This window comes from Vicia villosa, linkage group LG5 (genome assembly GCF_029867415.1).
Source record: "Vicia villosa cultivar HV-30 ecotype Madison, WI linkage group LG5, Vvil1.0, whole genome shotgun sequence".
Classification (NCBI taxonomy): domain Eukaryota; kingdom Viridiplantae; phylum Streptophyta; class Magnoliopsida; order Fabales; family Fabaceae; genus Vicia; species Vicia villosa.
In genome coordinates this window covers 84,323,876-84,336,266 of record NC_081184.1, presented here as the reverse complement: position 1 = coordinate 84,336,266, position 12,391 = coordinate 84,323,876, and positions in this window count along the sequence as shown.

Below are 12,391 nucleotides of genomic sequence, written 5' to 3'. Positions count from 1 at the left end.
GCCTATAAATATGAAGTTCTGATGAGAAGCAAGGTTAACGATCCTGAACAAGATTATTCAAAAAGACTTGCTAAAACGCTGTTAAAATCAAAGCTCAGAATCTTCATCTTCATCAAAGCTCACTACATTGCTTTTGTAATATTTTAGTGAGATTAAGCTTAAACGTTAAGAGAAATATCACAGTTTGTGATTATCGCTTTTAAGAAGCATTTGTAATACTCTTAGAATTGATTACATTAAGTTGTAAGGAACTAGAGTGATCGTGTGGATCAGAATACTCTAGGAAGTCTTAGAGGTTATCTAAGCAAGTTGTAACTAGAGTGATCGTGTGGATCAGTAGACTCTAGAAAAGTCTTAGAGGGTATCTAAGCAGTTGTTCCTGGAGTGATCAGTGTGTGATCAGAAGACTCTGGAAGACTTAGTTGCTGACTAAGTGGAAAACCATTGTAATCCGTGCGATTAGTGGATTAAATCCTCAGTTGAGGTAAATCATCTCTGCGGGGGTGGACTGGAGTAGTTTAGTTAACAACGAACCAGGATAAAAATAACTGTGCAATTTATTTTTATCTGTCAAGTTTTTAAAGCTACACTTATTCAAACCCCCCCTTTCTAAGTGTTTTTCTATCCTTCACCATATATAATAATTTGAGCCTTGTGCTTTTCTTTGCAATCGAGTCTTATTCTGTTTCTTGAAATGCATGTTAAGTTTAAACAGTCATTCTCTTGAAACAAATGTTTTCATAAAATAAAATGAATGTACTTGCAAAAATAAAGGTGAAATTTCTTTCTAAGGTTTACAAACAATAGGGAGAATGCAAACAGTTGTTCCAAGAACGGTTGAGACTCCGGGAACCCAGATTTCCCCATGAGGTCGCTTTGCGAACATCTCCCGATGACGAATCTTAATTTAAAATCATGTCACTCACTTCCAAATAGCGGGCAACTGATAACCAGATATCCCCAATGAAGTGCATCTCTCAAGAAGAAGACATCTTCTGATCAACAGGATTCAAGTCGTATCCCAGGATTTCACATCCGCGACAATTCTATTCACATTCACTTTACATTTTATATTTGTCATAATATTTATGCATACATTACATCATAATTGCATAGTCTAGTCGGGCTTTGATCATGTTAGTACCCGAGTCACTGGGCATGTACTCGAGTTTCCCCTGCGAGTTGTGGAGGAACTCTCTTCTTCAAGACGACGGTTCGTACACAAGGATCTTCCCGAGCAAGTCAACAAATGGCAATCTCCTTTAAAGAGATAGTTTGTTCACATTTGGAGTTCCCCAGCCGAGATTCTCCCGCAAAGCGACACTCGATAAGATAGTTTGTTTCACATTTTGCCTTCCTCACAAAGTCGTTGAATGTACCCAATGAGGTCATTATATGACAGTTTTCATCAGGAAAATAACTCTGATTTCCCGGCAAAGTTGACAAGCGACAAGTTTTCTCCCAGGAGGATGTTTCAACAAATCCCCAGCGGAGTCAGTAAATGATAATCTTCTTCAAGAAGATAGTTCAGATTCCTCGGCACGAGTCGATAAATGACAGTTTACTTCGGAAAATGATTTGTTTCCACCCGAGCGGATCGACAAATGATCCCCAGCGGAGTTAGTGAATGGCAGTCTCTTTCAGCAGAGGACATTTCCCTCGTTTCTTTTCATGGCAGGGTCAACAGATGGCAGTCTCTCCCAGTAGAAGACAGTTTGTTCCCCTAGAAATTGGCAAATGGCAGTCTTTCCCCAAGGAAAGACAGTTTGTCTATTAAATACTCAAGAGATCGACAAATGGCAGTTTATTTAAACAGTTTGTCTGTTCCTAAAATATTTCATCCCCTTCGGAGTAGACAAATGGAAGTTTTCCTCTTAGGAAAGCAGTTTGTTAATTCCCCGGCATAAGTCGACGAATGTTGGTTTTCATCCTGAAAACAGTTCGCCCGCTTTCAAGCAAAGTCATTAGCCCCTCAAAAGATCATGAGGCCATATGACATTCTTTCAAAGACGTCAAGTCGAAAGGAAAGATGGTGAAGTTTCTTTATTACCATCAAATGGCGTCTCATCTTCAAGTGCTGATGAGAAGTTTGATGAGGAAACAAACCTTTGAAGTTTCTTTATTACCATCAAATGGCGTCTCGTCTCCAAGTTGTGGTGGTCGTTTTCTTTTACCTCCCCGTTTCACTTGGGAGGACGGCACGCTAAACCCTTCACGCGAAATTTGGAAGGAGAATGCGCCCGTGGTGGGATGAATTTTATTTCAGTTCTTCCTACGATATCACACGAACTTTCTTATTTGTCCTACGAGTAGGAAAGGGGAAAAAAGATCTCAACTAAACCCTAGGAGTTTGCTAAGTGTGGGGATTTCACCTAGACTAGAAATTCTGGAGTCCGGGCGGTCGGTTATACATAGGGAAGTGTTTAAACACCCTACATATCTGTAGTACTCTACAGGAACCTTCTTTGTGTCATTTGTGATTGTGTTTGCTGCTAATGATTGGGAAAGTTTCTCCTTTGTGTTAGGAGAAGGAATTGAATTGATTTTAAAAGACAGACAGACAGATAGACAGACTGACTATTTTTGGTATTTTATTAGCTCGCTGAGATTCCTTGTGAACCTCATGCCTACATATCCCTAGTGGAAGTCAGAGCTTAATGTAGTTCGGGGAACTAACTAGGGAAATTAAATGTTTTTTTTGTGCCTTGCTTGAAGCTCAAGGTTGAAGCTTGGAATTAAATCTCTGTTTACAGTAAAGAGACATGAAATCATCTCTACAGAGAGGTATTTGTACTATTCTACCACAAACATTTAAAGGAGTGACAGAATAACTGGATTCATTTCATTCAAGAGGGGAGTCTACTTGGTTGATCAAGTATGACAGCCATCGTGCCTCTAAAATGAAAGAAAGATGCTCATCCAAATTAGGGAAAGTGTACAAGTCTGGGGATGTGCCAAAGCATGTCTTTCAGAGTCCTAAATGGGAGACTTTGATTGAAGTTGAAATTGAAATGTTTGTTTGTTTGAATGTGGTAGAGTAGTAAAAATATCTCTCTATAGAGATAAGCTATGTCTATCTACTGTATAAAAGATTTGACTTTAGCTGGCTTGTATGAGGCCCAAGCTTGAGGCTTTTTGATTGATTAATTAATATTATTGACTCTGGAGATGACTCCACTGGGAATTAATTACAGGGTATTTTTGTGTTCTGTACAAAGCCCAGAATTGAGGCTGACTCTACTTAGGGAGACTCTATTTGTGTGCCTTGTACAAAGCCCAACGTTGTGGCTAACTGTTGAGGATAATTGAATGAATGACTCTATTTTATGTGCCTTGTACAAAGCCCAAGGTTGTGGCTGACTCTAGTTAGGGAAAACATTATTTTCTGCCTTGTACAAAGCCCAAGGTTGTGGCAGATTCTTAAATAAACTGAGTATGGATGACTCTATGGGGAAAAGATCCTAGGTGTTAGGAATCTTTGACACATGAAAATATGGTTTATCTGCCTTGTACAAAGCCCAAGATTGTGGCTACTGAATGATGAAGAACTCACTGGGGAGACTCTATTATCTGCCTTGTACAATGCCCAAGGTTGAGGCTGACTCTTGACAGGGGAGTTTTATTGTTTGGGTGCCTTGTATGAAGCCCAAGGTTGAGGCTAACTGTTTTTGTTGGTTTTGACTCTATTGAGGAGATTTTATTTATTAAAAGACTGTTTTTCTTTGGAAGCTAACCCTTTCCAGGGATTTTGACTCAGCTGGTGAATTTGTCTGTTAAAAGACTGACTTTATCATGTTTTTTGGAGGCTGACCCTTTCCAGGGGTTTTGACTCTTTTTGGAAAATTATCTCCTAAGAGAAATGAATCTTTATTTTTTTGACATTTAATGATTGACTTTGGAGGCTAACCCTTTCCAGGGGTTTTATTGAAATGAAGGAATGTGTGGAAGCTAACCCTTTCCAGGGATTTATTGAAATGGAGGTTGATTTTAATTGACTTTGGAGGCTAACCCTTTCCAGGGGTTTTTATTGAAAATGAATGGCAGAAAGATTATCTAATGGAGACTTCTTGTTTAAAGCCCAAGATGAAGGCTGACACATGCTGAGGATGATCAAACATGGATCCTAGACTCTGCTAAGGAAGATTGATGAAGATAAGGGTGACAGAGACTGTCCATGTCTCTCATTCCAAAAGGTGTACTCAATGCAAAATTGAGACAAAACTTAGCTTGTTTAAAGTCTGGTTTAAATTGGAAGAAACTCACCAGGGTAGGCTAAAAGGTGACTAAAGACCTGTTCCTATGTTTATAAGAAACCTGATGGGTCCTTGTATACAAGCTCAAGAGGAAGCTGGAAATGCTTTTAAGAAGCCTGTGGGTCCTTGTACAAAGCCCAAGAGGAGGCTAATCGAGGGTCCTTGTTATAGCACAAGAGAAAGCTATGTAGTTTTGAACTTATTTTGGCTCTAAGCAAATGGGTAAGAGGTTTCACCGGGAATAATTCCTCTTTGGATGGATGTGTCCTATTATTTTTGGATTCTAAGGTTTTTGCCAAGATGTTTCACCGGGAATAATTCATCTTGGGGGTTTGATCTACAGATCTCTAATTAGGAAAGAGCCTTCACCGGGAAGACATTCTCAATCCTAGGTCATATTCCTATAATATATATATAGTTTAACTGTCCTAAGGTTTATACTCAAACGTAGTTCTAAACTAATATATGCACAGTTTATATTTGACAGTAGTTTAAACAAAGACTGTAAATTGAAAGCTTGTAAAGCCTAACCTGGATGGAGTGGAGGCCATTGAAGAAGTATGTACAGAGCCTCAACAGTAATTTTTGTTGTTTTGTTGATAACAGTTGAATATATATATGATAAAAAGTTAATGGTTTTTGAAAACAGAAGAAGTGAAGATGGACAAAGGTCACATAGGTATCTGAAGAGTTTCACCGGGAATAATGCCCTTCAAATACCAGAAGAATGTTTTGAAAACAGAAAGAAGATTTTGAAAATACAGTTTTGAAAACAAGCTAAGAAGAGAAGGTTTTTGGGACTTACACTCTATTAGAGGCCCAGTACTTTACAGTACTGGTGTAAAAGCAATTTGAAAATGATTTGGAATGATACAAGGTTTTGTTGTTTGAAAACCTTAATCATCCGTTTAATTAGAGATTGAAAACAGTTTTGAATATTGACAAAAGTCAACTTAATCAAAGTAAAAATAAAGATTTTTACTTAATTAAGACCTAAACAATTAGGGTTTTATCATAAACTTTATTTACAAAATGATTAGGTTAAAACAAAGTGAATATATGTATTTAAAGTATTTAAGAAAACACTTAAAACATACTATTTTAAACCTAATAAAAAATATATGAAATAAATAATATTTTTATGATTTTTTTTTATTTATTCACAAAATAGGTATATTAAATGATAAGTGTGTGAAAAATGAAGTGAAAATAAATTAACTTGATAGGTTAAATAAATATGTGAAGTTTGTGAGAAAATGAAAGAAATTGTGTGTTAAAAAAATAGTTTTGGCCCTTGGAGGGTTTGAACCCACGCCCTCTAGGTCACACACTCAAAACAAACACCACTGAGCCAACGCGCGTGTGGTGATAGTAACTTGCATTCATTTGGTTATGTTTCAAAACAACTAGTAAATCATTGAAAAATAAAAGAATCAAAAAGTCTGGGGCGAGGGGGATTCGAACCCCAGACTTGAGGCATGATGAGACTAAGGGCGTATGGGAGGCCACTAGGGCAAGTTTGTTCAGTCGTTTAAGGAACGCATACCATTCAAAGTAAAATAAACTTTGGCCCCAGATTCAAATTTTGCGCGCCATGGCCATAGTCATCTTCTTCCTCGAGCTCAAAGATTTTCAAAATCCTAACTCTCTGGTTTCTCAACTAAATGACATGATGTAAACATCAATCTTGTTCTAAATTTCCTCGCGAATCCAGATATGTAACTAACATTTATTTATATGAACTATAGCTACCTAATTTCTCAGAAAACTCTAAGAACATATAAACCCTAAATTTGAAATTAAATGACAAACAAGATGAATAAATGCAAGATGATAGAGGGTTTTCAATCCTCTGATGATGCTAAACAAGATAGAATCGAGCTTTAACTCAGTGAGTGCTTAAATTAAAGAGGTGAAGTTCAGAAACTTACCTCTGAAAATGGAGGTCGTGAGGATGATTGAGAGCACCTGGGTTTGAATGAATGATCTCAATAGCTTCCTTGAGACTCAATGATGCTAACTGAATGCTTATTGGAGCTTGAATCCTCCTGAATTGCTCTATGGACCTCCCTCGATTTCAGCTTCAAGTGAACATGGAGGTTGTTGAATTTGGAGTTACAGATGAGCTGCAGCCATCTGGTTAGCTTCACTATGACCTGAGGAGTGTGCCTGGATGATTGGCTTGACTTGAAACCTCCTGAATCACTCTATGGACCTCCAACTGCAAATGCTCCAAAGTGAGAGCAACAATGGTGTTCCTCTACTTACAGAAGTGATCCAGGTGCTTGGATCACCTCCAATGACCTCCCTTGAGATGTTAGAATGCTCACTTTCCAAAGATAAGCTCTGGTTTGAAGAAATCGATTCTTCTTGCCAAAGAACTTTGAAAAACAATGAACATGAGAAGAGAAAGAGAAAGCAAGGAATATGGTTGCTTTGGTGTGGTTTCTGAATGAGAATGAGGCCTCTATTTATAGGCAAATGTCTCAGTACTGATTGGGAGAGTGAGCTTGCTTAGTGAAGCAAGTTTGGTTTCTTAGCCATGAAGGAATTCAAAGAATATTCCAAGTGCAATGATGAGCTCTTTGATACCACTCCCTAGCCATCGGTTTTGCTTGATCTTAGGGGACCAAATGGCTGCAGAAATGAGCTCCAATTGGTTGGGAGAAGATTCCTTTGATGAATCACCAATTTGTCATAAATTCAAAAATGCAATCATTACATAATCACATGCCTTTGTTTTTTGGGAATCTTCTCTAATCCTTATGCAATGATGGAAATTGATGTATGGTATGGTTTCAGATGCATTAGAGGTCGTGTAGCATCACTTAGTGAAGCAAAATGCACAAAATTGCAAAGTTTCGAATTGTACATGACCTATAATTTTACTTCATGAGGCCAACTTTGAACAAGCATAACTCCTAGCTCAAATTGAATTTGGAGAAGGTTGAACACAATTTGGAAAGCCCTAAACATCTACTTCAAATCATTAGTTTGGAGTTTCTTCAGAATCCTTTGGCAAATTTGTGAAAAATGAGGCCAAAGTTGGAAGAAAACTAGGTTAAAACACTTAGAAAAATTTCTAAGTGTTTATGACCTAAAACTCCAAAATTTCCAAAACTCTTAAATGATTGATCTTTTGAAAAAAGTTCCTTTGTAAGATGTTGTTTTATTTTGCAAGATCTACAACTTTCATGTTGGAAGTTTTTTGAGTTGTGTAGGTGAAATTTTGAGTTCTCACCATGCCTTAAAAAACCCTAATTCCCGACATTTTGCTCCTTGATGAATTTCTTTGAATTTCTTTGGTCAAATGACTTCATTATCCATATATTGATGATATTGATCCTTAAAAGTCATGGTTTGACCAAAAATCTCAAAAGTCAATGGTGATCCCACACAGTTGACTTTTCCTGACAAAGTGAATTTTTGGGCTTTTGTGAAGAAACAAGATCTTCTCCTCAAATGAATGATGTAAATGGATTATATTGAGGTAGTAGAGATTCTTGAATCATGTATTGAGTTTTGGATCCATGCCCTGATTAAAAGTCAACCATCCTGGTGAATTAGGTCAAAAACCCTAATTGTCGACCAGATGAGAATGATGACTGTAGACTTTGAATTGGGGTGTGATGTCCAGTGGATCTTGTCATATGGGTTATTTGAAGATGATTGATGTCTTTGAATGATCCCCTGGGGCTTTTTAGGGTTTCCCAAAGGTGATCCCTGATTTTAGTCCTTGATAGACCCCAAACCCTAGTCTGTTGATCTGAGTAATCCTGTACTTAGATAACTGGGTGTCTTAATCAATCATAGGTGTAATAATGAGGGTTTTGAGTCTTATGCTTGTATTAGAGACTAATCCTCCTATTGATTGATCCTTTGCCTGAGTTTTCTTGTCTTTGAACACCCTCGATTGAATGTCAGGCTGCTCTGGGTACTTGCTTTGACTTGATGAAAATCCTGAAGATATGTCATCTCAGGGGGGTCAAAAATTAGGGTATGACAGATGCCCCTATTTAAGTTTCTTTTATCTGGAGGGAGAGAGATTGAGATCTCGATCTCTCCTGCGTAAAAGAGACTTAAATATCAAAGAATGCCCGAATTTTGGGCGCTCCTGAGATGATAAAATCTTTGCATGATTTGATCCCGTTGTCGCACTTGGCGGGGGATGAGGAGACAAACTTTTGTAGAAATACTTGATGTGGATTCTGGAGAATGGATGGCAATGTAGGATGCGCAATCCATCTTCTTTAACTAAGTGTTGATACTTAGAAAAAGGTAAACAACCTCCCCCTTGTTTCGGATGTCCATATCTCGAAACTGGTCTCAGTTGCGTTTGAACAATATCTCAGATAAAGAGAAAATCTCCAAAGGTCTGTTTCCTCATCAAACTTCTTACCAGCGCTTGGAGGTAAGATGCCATTTGACGGCTGTAAAGAAACTTCAAAGGTTTGTTTCCTCGTCAAACTTCTTACCAGCGCTTGGAGGTAAGATGCCATTTGACGGCTGTAGAGAAACTTCAAAGGTTTGTTTCCTCGTCAAACTTCTTACCAGCGCTTGGAGGTAAGATGCCATTTGACGGCTGTAGAGAAACTTCACCATCTTCCCTTTTGACTTGACGTCTTTGAAAGAATGTCATATGGCCTCATGATATTTTGAGGGGCTAATGACTTTGTTTGAAGGCGGACGAACTATTTTCGGGGTGAAGACTGCCATTCATCAACTGATGCCTGGGGAATCAACGAACTGTTTTCCTAAGAGGAAAACTGCCATTCATCGACTCTGTGGGGAGTTAAACATCCTAGAAACAGACAAACTGTTCGAAGAAACTGCCATTTGTCGATCTCTTGAGTATTTAACAGGCAAACTGTCTTTTCTTGGGAAAAGACTGCCATTTGCCAATTGCTAGGGGAGCAAACTGTCTTCTACTGGGAGAGACTGCCATTTGTCGACCCTGTCATGAAAGAAAGTGAGCAAACTGTCTTCTGATGAAAGAGACTGCCATTTGCTGACTTTGTTGTGATAGAAAGTGAGCAAACTGTCTTCTGATGAAAGAGACTGCCATTTGCTGACTTTGTTGGGGAATCTGAACTATCTTCTGAACGAAGACTATCATTCGCTGACTCCGCTGGGGAATCATTTGTCGATCTGCTGGGAGATTCTGAATTTTTTTCTTTGACGAAAAAGTAGCATCTCTCGACCTTGCTGGGGAAATACCAAACCTGTAGGGAATTCCAAAATGCGAAGCAGACTATCTTATCTGAAGAAGACTGTTGAATGTCGCTCTGCAGGAGAATCTCGGCTGAGGAAATCCAAAAGTGAACAAACTATCTGTTTGAGGGAGACTACCATTTGTTGACTTGCTTGGTGAGATCCTTGTGTATGAACTGTTGTTTCGAAGGAAAAAGTTTCTCCGGAACTTGCAGGGGAAACTCGAGTTCATGCCTCAATGACTTAGGCATTCACATGATCAAAGCCTGATTCGACTATGCAATTTATGATGTAATGTATGCATGAATATTATGACAATGATAAAATGTAAAGTGAATGTGAATAGAATTGTCGCGGATGGAAAATCCTAAGATACGACTTGAATTCTTGTTGATCAGAAGATGTCCTCTTCTTGTAGTTCGAACTCTGTTGGGAATATCTGGTTATCAGTTGTCCGCTGTCCGAAGTAAGTAATATGAATTGAAGTAAAGATCCGTCATCGGGAGATGTTCGCAAAGCGACCTCATGGGGAAATATTGGTTCCCGGAGTCTCAACCGTTCTCGGAGCAACTGTTTGCATTCTTCCTATTGTTTGTAAACCTTAGAAAGAAATTTCACCTTTATTTTTGCAAGTAAATTCATTTTATTTTATGAAAACATTTGTTTCAAGAAAATGACTGTTTAAACTTAAAATGCATTTCAAGAAACTGAATAAGACTAGATTGCAAAGGAAAAGCACAAGGCTCAAATTATTATATATGGAATGGTAATCAGCCAAATGCTTGATTCCATGGAGTATTTACAAAGTTGGAAATTGGTAATTTTCGGGAAAAGGGCTACGATGAAACGTGACGACCGTTATCTTTCCCTTCCACTCCGAGTTGCGCTGTATTCGTGCTTCGTAGAAGATGACCTACTGCTGATGAATACTCCACTATGGATTTTGAATGATCAAGTTTTGTCCTGAACACAGTTACTTGCCATATATCCCTAACTTTTGCGTAAACTACCCCTTTCGGGTTTTAAGTCTACCGGGATTGATTAATATATTTTTTTATGTCTCTAACTTTTGCCTGAATCGCCCTTTCGGGTTTTCGATTCACCGAGACGCTCTTTTTTGCCTAAGCCGCTCTTTGCGAGTTTTCGACTTAGCGAGCTGTTCTTTTAATTATTTAGGCGAAGTATTTCTTGACTGCGTCGACGTTCACAGGACGGGTGAATTCTTCTCCATCCATAGTCGTGAGTATTAAGGCTCCTCCTGAGAAAGCTCTCTTGACCACGTAGGGGCCGTCATAATTGGGAGTCCATTTCCCTCTCGAATCTGTGAGAAAAGATTGAATCTTTTTGAGTACAAGGTCGCCTTCTTTGATTGTGCGAGGTCGAACCTTTTTGTCGAAAGCTTTCTTCATTCTTTGTTGATATAGTTGTCCGTGGCATAAAGCTGTCATGCGCTTTTCTTCGATTAAGTTCAGTTCATCGAATCTGCTTTGACACCACTCGGCTTCTGTTAATTTTGCCTCCATCAACACTCTCATTGATGGAATCTCAACCTCTATAGGTAGGACTGCCTCCATGCCATATACAAGGGAGAAAGGAGTTGCTCCAGTCGAAGTAGGTACTGATGTACGGTAACCATGAAGAGCATACGGGAGCATTTCATGCCAATCTTTGTAAGTGATGACCATCTTCTGAATGATTTTTTTGATGTTTTTATTAGCTGCTTCTACAGCTCCATTCATCTTTGGTCTGTAAGGAGATGAGTTGTGATGTTCGATCTTGAATTCTTCACAAAGCTCCTTCATCATTTTGTTATTCAAATTTGACCCATTGTCAGTGATTATCTTGCTAGGAATGCCGTAGCGACAGATGATGTGATTCTTGATAAACCTGACGACAACTTGTCTTGTAACGTTTGCATATGAAGCTGCTTCAACCCATTTGGTAAAATAGTCTATGGCTACCAAGATGAAGCGATGTCCGTTGGACGCTTTTGGCTCGATCATTCCAATCATGTCGATTCCCCACATGGAGAAAGGCCAAGGGGAAGAGAGTATGTTGAGAAGAGATGGTGGCACATGAATTTTATCGGCGTAGATCTGGCATTTGTGACACCTCTTTGCGTATTGGTAGCAATCTGACTCCATTGTCAGCCAATAATATCCTGCTCTCAGTATTTTCCTTGTCAGGGTATGTCCATTGGTGTGAGTACCAAAGGAACCTTCATGTATTTCTCTCATGAGTATTTCTGCTTCTTTTCTGTCAACGCATCTGAGCAGAACCATGTCGAAGTTTCTCTTGTACAGAACATCTTTATTCAGGAAGAATCTACAAGCTAACTTTCTCAAAGTCTTTCTATCTTTCTTTGATGCCCCAAGAGGGTACTCTTGCTTTTGAAGAAAGTTCTTGATGTCGTGATACCACGGTTTGTCGTCGATGATTGCTTCTGCTGTGAACACATGAGCGGGCCTATCCAGGCGCATAACATCGATCCGAGGAATGTCATTCCAATGATTTATCCTAATCATGGAAGAGAGTGTGGCTAATGCATCAGCCAAATTGTTTTCTTCACGAGGAATGTGATGAAAATCTACCCTGTCGAAGAATGGTAACAATCTTCTTGCGTAGTCTTTGTAAGGAATTAGCCGTGGTTGGCGTGTTTCCCATTCTCCTTTGATTTGATTGATGACCAAAGCAGAATCTCCATATACATCCAAGTGTTTGATTCTTAGATCCATGGCTTCTTCGAGACCCATGATGCAAGCTTCATATTCGGCCTCATTGTTTGTGCATTTGAAAGTTAATCTGGCAGTAAATGGAATATGGGTACCCTGAGGTGTAACAATGATTGCCCCAATTCCTTGTCCATAAGCATTGACAGCTCCGTCAAAGATTAAGCCCCACTGGGATCCTATCTCAGGTCCTTCGTC